The 13,688-nt window shown below is 42.3% G+C and overlaps 1 long non-coding RNA gene and 1 pseudogene across 1 annotated transcript; both read right to left on the minus strand.

Moving 5' to 3' along the window:
• Positions 1 to 1,837: 1,837 nt before the first annotated feature.
• LOC138213613 (enteropeptidase-like) lies at positions 1,838 to 11,152 on the minus strand (annotated as a pseudogene).
• Positions 11,153 to 12,805: 1,653 nt separating this feature from the next.
• Positions 12,806 to 13,169, minus strand: LOC138213598 (uncharacterized). The gene is made up of 3 exons (XR_011179540.1): positions 13,137 to 13,169; positions 12,940 to 13,066; positions 12,806 to 12,854 (listed from the first exon to the last, which is right to left on the minus strand). It is a non-coding gene; the product is annotated as an uncharacterized lncRNA (long non-coding RNA).
• Between the last annotated feature and the right edge of the window lie 519 nt (positions 13,170 to 13,688).

Here is a 13,688-nt window from a genome sequence, read left to right on the forward strand (position 1 = left end):
CGTAAAACTCCATAAACCGAGTCACTATTTTAATATGTAAAGTCACTTTATTATCTATATTTCACCTGTATAAAAACTGATTAGTTTACCTGTTGCAGACCTCAGATCAGCTGCTGTTTGCTTTCTTCTGTTTGTTTCTCTTGTTCGCTCGATGAACGGCAGGATGAGAACCTGTTGTTTTCAGCATCGAAAGCAAAGTGAGCATCTGACCTCTTATACTCTGAAGCTGGTCAAGATTACATGCAGTAATGGATAGAAATGCAGCATCTGTTTTATGGGTCATTGTGGTGTGAAACTAAAGTCCAGCAATTGTAAACCTTTACTGTAATCTTCTGTAATCTGGCCCCATCCCGTGCATTCCCCTGGCAGGTGCAACAGAAAACTCATCTGCAGAGACTCATTCCACTTAAATAAATAAATAAGCTATAGAAACACGCTATTATAATGAATTATTATAAATAATTGTTAGAAATGTTTACTGGAGCTTGTTGCTCTTTCTGCTCCATCACAAGACTTCCTTTGACCTGGGTGGTCACAGCGCCGACTCCACCTTTCGCTTATCTCTTTGTGGCAGCCTTGACTTTGACAAAACAGCATTTAACGGGTTGGACTTTCTACCCCTGTGTTAGACATTTCTGGTAAATTTATGATTAATCGTTAATAATATGCAATAAACCCAGAGGCCTGGACTCCTCCTGAGAGTTTTGGATGAAGCTGTGATGTCTCATGATGCAAAATAAAACCTGTAATAGTTCATTCAAAGCTGAAAAGCATCTCCTTCTGCTCTTCATGAAATAATCCAGAATCTCTGAACATGTAAGGCTTTCATGGGAACCTGATTCAAACTGATCCTCCATCAGAAAAACCAACGGACTGCTGTTTAGATTGGATTTATTTAAAAAAATAAAAAAATTTGATTATAAAACTACAGTTCTGATCAGTACCACGAGAGAACGTCGGGATCAATACAAATTAAACATGAAAATATTTCAGATTACGGACAAAAACAAAATTGAAATTAAAACAAAAAAACCCTGAATGATTATGATTCTGTTACAAAAACACAGAGAGACTTTCACGATAAAATCTGACTGAGGTCTTTTCCTTGATCAGATATTGGAACAAATACACACATCACACCAGTTGTTTATTTATTTTTATTATTCTGATATTTTAGACTAAATGTGTCTGAAATGTCCATAAAGTTTTCAGCAGTGTCGACCGTCTTCAGCCACATGAAGCGAACTCGTTCTCACAAGAGAACTTAGACTCATGAAAACCGTGAGAAGCATTCAGTTTGGATGAAAGGATCAGGAGAGCTGGTAGATGTTCTTCATCATTGGCTCCCTTCCCTCTTCATCATCATTATTATCTGGAAGGAGAAGGGCAAGAGATGAAGTCTCGACAGATTTATTACAATTTTATTCAACTGTTTTTTTTGGTAACGGTTTCATAAATTCTCACCTCGTTCTTCTTCTCTTCTCTTCGGTGTTCCTCCTCTAAGCTCCTCCTCCTCCTCCTCTTCTTCTCTGCACTCATCGATGTTCCTGTACGTTGGCTGAGGAGAAGAAGAAGAAGTTAAACAATAAAGCAGAAGCCTGTCAGACGACACTGAGGGCTCTGGAACCACCGGGCTGTCCTCACCTGGTCGCTGCGATGTGGCGACCTGTCATTGGTTGAGGGGAGGAGCCTGTTGATGAGCTGACCAATCATTTTGAAGGTTGGTCTGTCAGTGGGCTCCAGATTCCAACAGAGTGCCATCAGCTGGTACCTGAGAGGACAGGTGAGTGTCACATACAAAATAACTTTATCGACATTTATAAAAATCTCCATCCGCTCACATCTCAACTGGAGCGAAGTCTGGCTGGTCCATGTGGCGGCCATCTTTGATCATCTTGTAGAAGTTGGTGCCCCGGCTGTTAGATGGAAATACAAATACACCTGCTAACGGCGTTTCTCCACAATTAAGGACCCGTAACTTGCATTGAGGTTCTTCTCGCTATTTTTCCTTCTTCTTCTTCTTCTACCCCTTAGAGTTTTACGGCAGTTGTCGTCCCTTTAGTTTTAGTTACTGCCCCCCTTGTGGTTATATTCCGCTACTGCAATTGCAATTATGTTAGCAGTGAACACAGGAACAACAGACGGATGTGCTAATTAGGTTAGGTAGGTACTCTATTAATCCTCGAGGGGACATTTTTTCATTATTTTTTTAGTTTTTATTTTCATTTTGTGATGTGATGTGATATTTTTTTTTCATTATTTTTTTTATTTTATTTTTTAGTGTTTTGAAAATGTGATTTAAGACTTTAGACACAAGAAAGGTAGACAATGTAAGAAGTTAAATAAAAATTAAAAAAGTAATAAAACAGAATGATTCTCAAGTTTATTTTTACCAATATAAATTTTATTTATTGTATTTGTGAAAGAATGGATTTGAATAAGAGCATTTGTCAATTTTTTTTGTCATTGCAAAATTTTTTTTTTTTTTCGTACTTTCTTGTCCTCTCCGCTTCATATAAAATCATTTTTTCAATCAATACAACTTGATTTATCTTGGAGACATTTGAAAATTTAACTTTTTAATTTCTACCTTGATGACTTGTTCAGTGTCAGTATGGAAGACAACATGTTCAGGTTTGTCCAGCAATTCATTATTTGATTAACAATTTGTAAATTTAACAGGAGAAGAATTTCAGTGAAAGTTTAAGGCTTAAAGAAAGGCCGTTTCACAAGAAAGGTGATGAAGAGGGGTGGGACCGTCTTGCCCGGGCGATCCAGGAGGTGAAGGCGGCGACTCGGGCGTAGGCTCCAGGTTTTTGAGGAAGACCGCAGCCAAGCCCAAACGAGGTCACGCCTGTCAGGAACCAATCAGAATGCAGCATTTGTTTAGACCTCATCTGCTTTTTATCGAGGAATGTTATCTCGCTGCGTATGTCCGTGAGTGCGTAACTGACCAATCGCAATCCAGTGTCCGTTGTTGAGACACATCAGTGGGCCTCCAGAGTCTCCCTGCAAACACCATGTTCAAAATTTATTAAAAAAACAAAAAACAAACACAGATATAGAAACAACAGAGTACAAACAAAAACCAACAGAAACTTTATCGACCTGCAGCTGACTGACCAATCGGCACTCAGATCAGCATCTGTGTCACACCGGCTGGTTAAACTGTGAATTCTCAGATTAAATCAGCCAAACTAGAGAATCAGTTAAGATTTCTGTCTGGTGATGGATGTGGTCTGTGGAGTCCGAGTGAGTCCAGGTGAGTCCAGGTGAGTCATTACCTTGCATGAGTCGATGCCTCCCACAGGGTAGCCGGCACACAGCATGCTGGAGGTGATGTTGTAATTAAGTATCTGACGCTGACACAGAAACCGACTCACCAGAGGGACCCCGGCCTGCTGGAGAATATCGGAGCGAACACCTGGGAGAGAGAGACAGATGGAGAGGGAGACGGGTGGAGAAAGAAACAGGTGATGTTGTTTTTCACTGTAAAAAATGAAGCACTTCGTTGTAAATACTTTCTCAGTGTGTTTCATGTCTCACCATTTTCAGCGTCTCGTCCCCAACCGGCGATGAAACATATTCTTCCTATTGCGAAATTCTGACCTCTAGCTGGTAAACACACAGGCTGGACCCACTCTGAGACACACACACACACACACACACACACACACACACACACACACACTTGTAAACAATAATAAAAAGTTGACGTGAAAGTTGCAGATTAATATCCAGGACTGAGATGAACATTTTCTCTCTTTAACCCTCAACGTGCATCATCGACCTGCAGCCTGACTGCTCAGGTGTTCATGTTCGCGCTGTTACTGACGGGTGAAGTTGACTGGCTGCTGCAGATGCATCATGGCGATGTCAGCCTGGTTGGTCCGACTGTTGTAGTTTCTGTGGATAATGACGCGATCGATTTCTCGGATCTGAACGCCCGATTCGTTTCTGTTGCTTTGGGAGTGAAGACCGAGGACGGCCGTCCATTGCTGGACGTGGACATTGATCCTGCAGAGACAGACACGGACTCACGTCACGTCACGTCGTTACATCACCGTCAGGTGTGTCGGACGTTCACTGAGGGTCACTGTTTGATCTGCGTCATCACAGCAGGCCGACATGACGGTTCTGCTTTCACACGCTAACATTGGAGTCTCTCACCCGTAGACACAGTGGGCAGCAGTCAGCAGCCAGTCCCTGCCAACCAGTGAGGCTCCACAAATGGGATTCCCCCCCCACTCCAGGGACACCATCCACGGCCACGCCCCCTTTGTTGCATTAGTCCCGCCCACCACTCGGTTACCACCTGCACGTACAAACAAACATGCTGAACCGCACATGATCAAAACACCAAAAAAAATTCGGGTAGAAACTGAGAGCAGAATTTCAGTTCTTACGTTGATCACTTGTTCTGTTCTCTGATTGGGGCAGCTCACGCGTGACGTGATTGACGATCCGGACTCCACACGCTGAAACACACACAGATCATTTATTCTTCACATTTAAAAAAAACATCTCGGTTTAACAGTGAATTTAACACTCAGTGTTTATGAGTGTACTCACGCTTGTTGCTGCAGGTCAGTGCAATCACTTCCTCACTTTGACAGGTTTGACTGCAAAACATCACGACCATTATAAATATCCACAGACATGATCTTTGGTTCTGTTTTCAGTTCCTGTTCTCTTTCTGGTTCTGGTTCTTAGCTGTAGTTGAAGCACACATTTTATTTACATTTCTACTCGTAGTTCTAGTTCTTGTTCTACTTCTAGCTCCAGTTTCTAATTGTGACTCTGTCTGTCATGTTCTGGTTCTGGTTCTTCGGTACCTCACAACGGCTTCTAGGGTTCCGTTGCTGGTGACTGTGATGTTTGCAAACGGTGAATCTTGTGGCAGAGCCGGCAGTCGCGATGCTTCCCCGAACCTGCAGGGGAGTCGGAACAAAAAGACAAACAGTTCAGTACTCTTTAACTTTCCCTCATTTTCCACCAGAACCTTCATCCTGTGTCGCAGTCAAGCGAAATCAGACAGGTGAGCGTTACCTGTATCCCAGGTACCGGCAGGTGGGGTTGGACAGGTGGGAGCTCCAGCTGTCGGCACACACAGTCAGCAGAGATGAGGCGAAATGAAACTTGAGGCGTCTGAGACCTTGTTCCTGCAACACGACTGACACACCAACATGGTGAAATGTTGTCAGGAGCTGGTTGTTTTTCTGACACCTGAGAGTTTCTGTCCAACACAGAATCCACTTTAAAAATCCTGCTGCTGGTCTGTAAAGCACTGGTGGGTTCATTTTTTATGTACCACCCCGACCCGTCAGGTTGTCTGCTGGTCTCCTTCCTGTTTCCCAGAGTCAGAACTTAACGTGGAGAACCAGCGTTCAGTTTCTATGTTCCACACATCTGGAATAAAATCCCAGAAAGCTGCAGATCTGCTGAGACTCTCAGATCCTTTAAATCAGGACGGAAGACTTTTCTGTTTGCTGCTTTTCACTGAACCAGATTTCAGGATGTCTTAAACTGCACTGTGACTTTTATCCTATTTTTTTTTTTTAGTTTGATTAATGTTTTAATCTCTGTTCTTAATGTTTTCATTCCTTTGCCTGATGTTTTGATGCTTTTAATGGTTTTATGTGAAGCACTTTGAACAGCAAATGTTTCAAAGAGAAACTCATACAATTGTTGCAGTTCTTGTTTTTGGTGTAAAGAAAACTGTCAATCCAAAATATAGAGAGAGTAAAACAAAATTGTGATCATGAGACGGTGACTCACTACAGTTGGCTTCATCGGAGGCATCGGGACAGTTGACCGTGCCGTCACATTGAGCGTTACCATTGATACAGCTTCCTGTCTGACACTGGAACTGACCGACTGCACACGGAGCTGTTAACAAACCAAATGATCAGTTTGTGTTTTCCACTCGTGTTTGAACACAATCTTAAATTTGAGCTATGAGCTCACCTGGTAACCCCAGTCTGACACCGGAGGTGAAGTTGGCTTTGAATCCTATGTCGCGATTTGACTCGTCCGCAATGAACCACACCGTCATCTGATTGGTTGTTGAGAACAAGTCGTGGGTGGGGCCATCGCTGCTGAGAATAGCTGTCAAAATAACAAATAAAAAACTTTAATACCTGAAGCAGAATAAAGTCTCCGGTTTATTTCAGGTGAGAATGAAGCTGCAGAGAATTATGGGTAAAAAACAAACAAACACCATCTTACCCAGTAAGGTGGAGTTAGGCCCCGCCCCGTCCCGCACCTCTACGAAATCATAGGCGAGTTCGGTGTGAAAATCCAGGAAGTGGAGCTGGATGTTCTGGCCCACGACAGTGTTCAGAATCCACAGACCTGCAGCAGCAGAGCATCATGGGTAATTAACACACAGGTGACAGGTGAGGTTCAAAACAGTAGGTAAACACAACAGACATGTTCAGGTGAAATCAGGGATCAGTGGGTTTGTAAACATAGCTGAACATTTCAAACAATAGAAATTGTTTCTTGTATAATTACTTTAGGTACATTTATAAGTAAGAAGTATAAGTCCAGGTACACAGTGAGTATGAAGTACAGGGAATACAGTGAGTAGGAAGTACAGGTTTACAGTGAGTATGAAGTACAGGTAGTATGAATGGGTCAATGGTTGTACTCACATATGTTCTCGTCCCCGTAGTGTTGTGGGTAGTTTGGTGAGCTGAAGGTGGAGTTTGGCTCCCAGAGGTCAAATGGTCTGTCACAAACAGCTGGACCAATCAGAGAACAGAGGGGGCGGAGTCAGAGTGTATTAGACAGCATTGGCATGTGCTGGGTTTAGGTTAGGTTAGGTTAGGTTAGGTTAGGTTAGGTTAGGTTAGGTTAGGTAGTTAATTTATTAATCCCTGAGGGGAATTTTTTTTCGCCACAGCATCATACAGAAGCAATAAGATAATAATAGAACAATAGAAAAGCAATAATATAGCAGTAAAATAGCATTAAAAAAATATAAAATATAAAATGCACAGTATATACAGTACAGTATATATCTATATATATTATATACAAACAACCAAGAAACACAGTCAACGGTGTTATTGTTAGGTGATGTATTTCGCCAGAGGTGAGTTATTTACTCAGGTGCACTTTTTTAAATGCTGACAGTAACGTATACAATGCAGAATAAACACGCTGAGAACAGCGTTTTAGAAACGGACAATAACAATTTAAATTCACCTGGAAAAGTGTGCGTGGTTTGTGTATCTCTGGGTATGGGTGTGTGGTTTGTGTCTCACTTGGACCGGGGGCCACGGTGGTCGCAGACGGTACATTGGTCAGTTCAGGGGGGGCGGGTCCACAGGGATCAGAAGTTAACGTGATGTCGTCCAGAGCTATGTCGTTCATCATACCTCCCTTCTTCAGAGCTTCAAACACCACCTGCAAAGCTCAGAGGTCACGTCAATCGATAACTCGTTTATTGAGCTGAGTGACAAAATTGTCTGATCTGTGGACTTCCTGTGCGATGTCACTGACCCTGGACTCTGATGTCAGGTTGAGGGTCACCTGGCCGTAGTTCCAGTTGTCGCCATAGTTACCATCTCTCTGGAACACGATGGTATCGTTAAGTGATGGCTGCCATGGAGACGACTGCAGAAAAACTCGGAGTTGACGGACGTTGTTTCCGAACATGTGGTACCTGCAGACAAACACGTCGACACGTCTAATCGCTGACTTTTTTAAATTAATTTAGTTCAATGTTATTTATATGCTTATCTTTATGTTTGTTTTAGTTTCCATTGTTTACATATTATGTATTGGTTCATTTTCTTTGTTTTACATTTGAATTTGTTCACTTTCATTTGATATGTTTATTATTTGTTGTGCATTTGTTTATTATTTTCTATTCACCAGAATCTCAGACACATGGGCCTTGTGGGTGGAGTCAGAGGGAGGCTGTAGATCTTGAAGCTCTTTAGGAATTGGCCGGGACTGATCGGAGTGACGATGTAGAAACCTGACAGGGTTTGATACCAACTGATCAATGAGGTTTTACGACCGAATCATCAGAATTATCACAATAAAAACACAACCGATTAAACTCACCCGAGCTGTTACCCAACGTGTGGTCGACGCTTGGGCCAGTTGACGGAGGAAAGGTGGGGCCGCTGATTCGACTCCAGTGGCCCCCAGTCCAGTCATAGTCTCTCCAGAAACACATGCCTTGCTCAAAGGTGCAGGTCAGCTTCTCCTCGTCTGAACACAGAGAACCGTCAGTCACAGGAAACGCTCGAAGGCAGCTTCTTACAGTGCTTAGTCCCGACTTACCAGACAGGCTGGAGATGTTGGCGGCGCTGTAGGTGGCCGTGAACCCTGACAGGCTGTTGATATCATACGAGATAAACTCCAAAGTCGATTGGTCGGTAAACAGCCACATGGTCGGAGGGGTGGAGCCTGAGAGCTCAGCTACCAATCACGTAAACATGTCAAATAATCTGTCGTCACGTTAACGACAACTGCTGATGTGAGTTGAAACTATTATATCGAACTCTGCCGTTCACCTGTGAGCACTTTGTTTGGTCCGACTCCTTCGAAAAGACTCAGGGTGATGAGGTTTAGTTCTGTTTCAAACTGATCGAAGCTGACCTGAACTGAAAGTCCTCGATCGACCCTGGAAACAACACGAATCTGCTCAACGTCCTCCAGAACTTTTAGGTTTATTGGAGATAAAAACACTGAATAACACCAACAAACTTCATCATCGTTCTGCCTGAACACGTTAACTTTAATTGTGAAGGTCTCCCCTGCTGTGTGTTACAGTGTGTGTAACTTTGTGTTACTGTGTGTTACAGTGTGTGTAACTGTATGTTACAGTGAGTGTTACAGCGTGTGTTACGGTGAGTGTTACTGTGTGTTACAGTGTGTTACAGTGAGTGTTACAGTGTGTGTTACTGTGTGTGTTACAGTGTGTAACTGTGTGTGTTACAGTGTGTGTAACTGTGTGTGTTACTGTGTGTTACAGTGAGTGTTACAGTGAGTGTTACAGTGTGTGTTACTGTGTGTTACTGTGTGTTACAGTGTGTTACTGTGTTACAGTGAGTGTTACAGTGAGTGTTACAGTGTGTTACAGTGTGTTACAGTGAGTGTTACAGTGTGTGTTACTGTGTGTGTTACTGTGTATGTTACAGTGTGTGTAACTGTTACAGTGAGTGTTACAGTGAGTGTTACAGCGTGTGTTACAGTGAGTGTTACAGTGTGTTACAGTGTGTTACAGTGAGTGTTACAGTGAGTGTAACTGTGTGTGTTACTGTGTTACAGTGTGTGTTACAGTGTGTGTTACAGTGTGTGTTACAGTGTGTGTAACTGTGTGTGTTACAGTGAGTGTTACAGTGTGTGTAACTGTGTGTGTAACTGTGTGTGTTAGAGTGAGTGTTACAGTGCGTGTTACAGTGTGTGTTACAGTGTGTGACAGTGTGTGTTACAGTCTAACCTGATGATCCAGCGACAGAAGCTGCTGTTGTGGTACATGTCAGACTTCGATGAGCTGAACGAACCGCTTGATCCGCTCAGCACAAACTGTCCGTCACACGCCGTTGCTATGGAGATGAGAGTGATGAGAGAGTCATGGGACGTTTGATCCATTAAAACACCTGAGATCTGCTGTTTGATGCTGCTGACGGAGGAAGCTGCTGATTCAGAGATCATCACTGACCACAGTGAGCAGCGGCTTCATCCGATGCGTCCGGACAGTCGTTGACTCCATCACACAGCCGACTAATGCGGACGCATGTGGTTCCATCGGCACAGAAAGCTTGTTGAGGAGGACATCTTGCTGTACACACGGAGCAGACATGTTAAAAACAAAGTGACGGAACGTTTTGTGATGGAGCACCTGAACGCGTCTCACCTGCTGTCGGTATGACGCTGGTCGATGCAGCCGTCGCCTCTGCAGAAACAGGAACACCGTGACATCACTAATCGCTGAATGCTCACCTCCTTTGGTGACCTCACTGTGACATCACACTCACCTCCGATCTGGAGGCTTTTTCTGTCGATCATCAATCCTCTGCCCGGGGCCTCCTGAAGCCCCGCCCACAGCTGCTGCTCTACCTCCTTCACATCAACGAGTTGATGAAACCAGAGGTCAAAGCTCACGGCCACACTGCCGTGCCTGAGGACACAGATCAAAAACAAGTATGAGCTCGTTAACAAGACTGTCATCAGATTGATTACTGACACCTACAGTCGTATATTAGAATCACCAGACACACATTATCAGTTTCTAATCAATCATTCAATCATTCAATCAATCAATCAATCAATCAATGAAATTAAGGTAATAAGCAACGGTTTTACAAGAAATGAAACAACCAACTGATAGTCAACCAAGTAATCAGTTGATCTGTAACTATGTGATTGATCAGTGATCGTGTGATTGATGATTGTTAAGTGACCCTGAGAAGACGTATGTTGTGATGAGAACCATCGTGATTCATCATAAGAATGTGATCGATCAGTTCGGATGTGATTGATTAGTAATGGTTATATTGATCCGTGACAAAGTAATTGATCAGTAATGATGGGACTGATTAGCTCTCTTACCTGAAGTATTGAACCTGACAGGACTTGTAGAGCCGTCGTAGCTCGCTGAGACTGAAGGCCTCAGACACCTGTCGACCAATCAGAGGTCAGAATGGGATCAGGTGTCGATGAACCTGATGAAGCTGATCATAACCGTAGTGACCAAGCTTATACTCTTACTTATTCTGTCCGTCTGAAGCTTAAATCTGTTATTTTTCAAAACAAAAGCTGCTGATGTTTAAAAAAAAATTCAAAATAAAAGCCATTGATCTCACCAGCATTTGGACGTCATAGGCGAGAGATTTAAACTGCGGACTGCTGGAATTCATCAGTTCTCGGGAGAACACTGCTCCATTTGTGATCACCATCCGACCTGTCAGCTGCACAGGCTCAACGGCACCTCGGCACACAAAACAACAACATCATCAGCAATAAAAAAAATGTGTCGTGATTTGATCAGCTGAGTAGAATGTGAGTTTACCATCAGGCTTCAGGCTGATCCATGAAACTACAATCAGCGCGGCACAACAGATGAGAAGAAGTGAAGAAATGACGCTGAGGAAAAACTCCAGAGAAGACATATGCCGCTTCATCCTGACAGCTGCACAGTCAACACATAATCAATCAAAATCAGTGACAGCTAAGAAACAGAATGATGTGTTCTGACACTAAAACACTTATCTTCAAATTCCTCCTCAGAGAAAATCTTCAACTTGTTTTGTAGCAGAGCATCACCGTAAAACTCCATAAACCGAGTCACTATTTTAACATGTAAAGTCACTTTATTATCTATATTTCACCTGTATAATAACTGATTAGTTTACCTGTTGCAGACCTCAGATCAGCTGCTGTTTGTTTTCTTCTGTTTGTTTCTCTTGTTCGCTCGATGAACGGCAGGATGAGAACCTGTTGTTTTCAGCATCGAAAGCAGAGTGAGCATCCGACCTCTTATACTCTGAAGGTGAACAAGATTACATGCAGTAATGGATAGAAATGCAGCATCTGTTTTATGGGTCATTGTGGTGTGAAACTAAAGTCCAGCAATTGTAAACCTTTACGGTAATCTTCTGTAATCTGGCCCCATCCCGTGCATTCCCCTGGCAGGTGCAACAGAAAACTCATCTGCAGAGACTCATTCCATTTAAATAAATAAATAAACTATAGAAACACGCTATTATAATGAATTATTATGAATAATTGCTAGAAATGTTTACTGGAGCTTGTCGCTCTTTCTGCTCCATCACAAGACTTCCTTTGACCTGGGTGGTCACAGCGCCGACTCCACCTTTCGCTTATCTCTTTGTGGCAGCCTTGACTTTGACAAAACAGCATTTAACGGGTTGGACTTTCTACCCCTGTGTTAGACATTTCTGGTAAATTTATGATTAATCGTTAATAATATGCAATAAACCCAGAGGCCTGGACTCCTCCTGAGAGTTTTGGATGAAGCTGTGATGTCTCATGATGCAAAATAAAACCTGTAATAGTTCATTCAAAGCTGAAAAGCAACTCCTTCTGCTCTTCATGAAATAATCCAGAATCTCTGAACATGTGAGGCTTTCATGGGAACCTGATTCAAACTGATCCTCCATCAGAAAAACAAACGGTCGGCTGTTTAGATTGAATTTATTTAAAAAAAATAAAAAAAATAAAAAAATTGATTATAAAATTACAGTTCTGATCAGTACCACAAGAGAACGTTGGGATCAATACAAATTAAATAAGAAAATATTTCAGATTACGGACAAAAACAAAATTGAAATTAAAACAAAAAAATCCTGAATGATTATGATTCTGTTACAAAAACACAGAGAGAGACTTTCACGATCAAATCTGACTGAGGTCATTTCCTGAGCAGATTTTGGAACAAATACACACATCACACCAGTTGTTTATTTATTTTTATTATTCTGATATTTTAGACTAAATGTGTCTAAAATGTCCATAAAGTTTTCAGCAGTGTCGACCGTCTTCAGCCACATGAAGCGAACTCGTTCTCACAAGAGAACTTAGACTCATGAAAACCGTGAGAAGCATTCAGTTTGGATGAAAGGATCAGGAGAGCTGGTAGATGTTCTTCATCATTGGCTCCCTCCCCTCTTCATCATCATTATTATCTGCAAGGAGAAGGGCAAGAGATGAAGTCTCGACAGATTTATTACAATTTTATTCAACTGTTTTTTTTGGTAACGGTTTCATAAATTCTCACCTCATTCTTCTTCTCTTCTCTTCGGTGTTCCTCCTCTAAGCTCCTCCTCCTCCTCTTCTTCTCTGTACTCATCGATGTTCCTGTACGTTGGCTGAGGAGAAGAAGAAGAAGTTAAACAATAAAGCAGAAGCCTGTCAGACGACACTGAGGGCTTGGAACCACCGGGCTGTCCTCACCTGGTCGCTGCGATGTGGCGACGTGTCATTGGTTGAGGGGAGGAGCCTGTTGATGAGCTGACCAATCATTTTGAAGGTTGGTCTGTCAGTGGGCTCCAGATTCCAACAGAGTGTAATCAGCTGGTACCTGAGAGGACAGGTGAGTGTCACATACAAAATAACTTTATCGACATTTATAAAAATCTCCATCCGCTCACATCTCAACTGGAGCGAAGTCTGGCTGGTCCATGTGGCGGCCATCTTTGATCATCTTGTAGAAGTTGGTGTCCACGGCTGTCAGATGGAAATACAAATACACCTGCTAACGGCGTTTCTCCACCATTACGGACCCGTAACTAGCATTGAGGTTCTTCTCACTCTTTTTCCTTCTTCTTCTTCTTCCCCCTCAGAGTTTTACTGCAGTTGTCGTCCCTTTAGTTTTAGTTACTGCCCCCCTTGTGGTTATATTCCGCTACTGCAATTGCAATTATGTTAGCAGTGAACACAGGAAGAACAGACGGATGTGCTAATTAGGTTAGGTAGTTACTTTATTAATCCCCGAGGGGACATTTTTTACTTATTTTTTCATTTTTTATATTTGTTTTGTGATGTGATGTTTTTTTTTAAATTATTTTTTTTATTTTATTTTTTAGTGTTTTGAAAATGTGATTTAAGACTTTAGACACAAGAAAGGTAGACAATGTAAGAAGTTAAATAAAATTAAAAAAAAGTAATAAAACAGAATGATTCTCAAGTTTATTTTTACCAAT

This window comes from Embiotoca jacksoni, unplaced genomic scaffold (assembly GCF_022577435.1).
Source record: "Embiotoca jacksoni isolate LCO1_2020_lvr unplaced genomic scaffold, fEmbJac1.0.p SCAF_62, whole genome shotgun sequence".
Classification (NCBI taxonomy): domain Eukaryota; kingdom Metazoa; phylum Chordata; class Actinopteri; family Embiotocidae; genus Embiotoca; species Embiotoca jacksoni.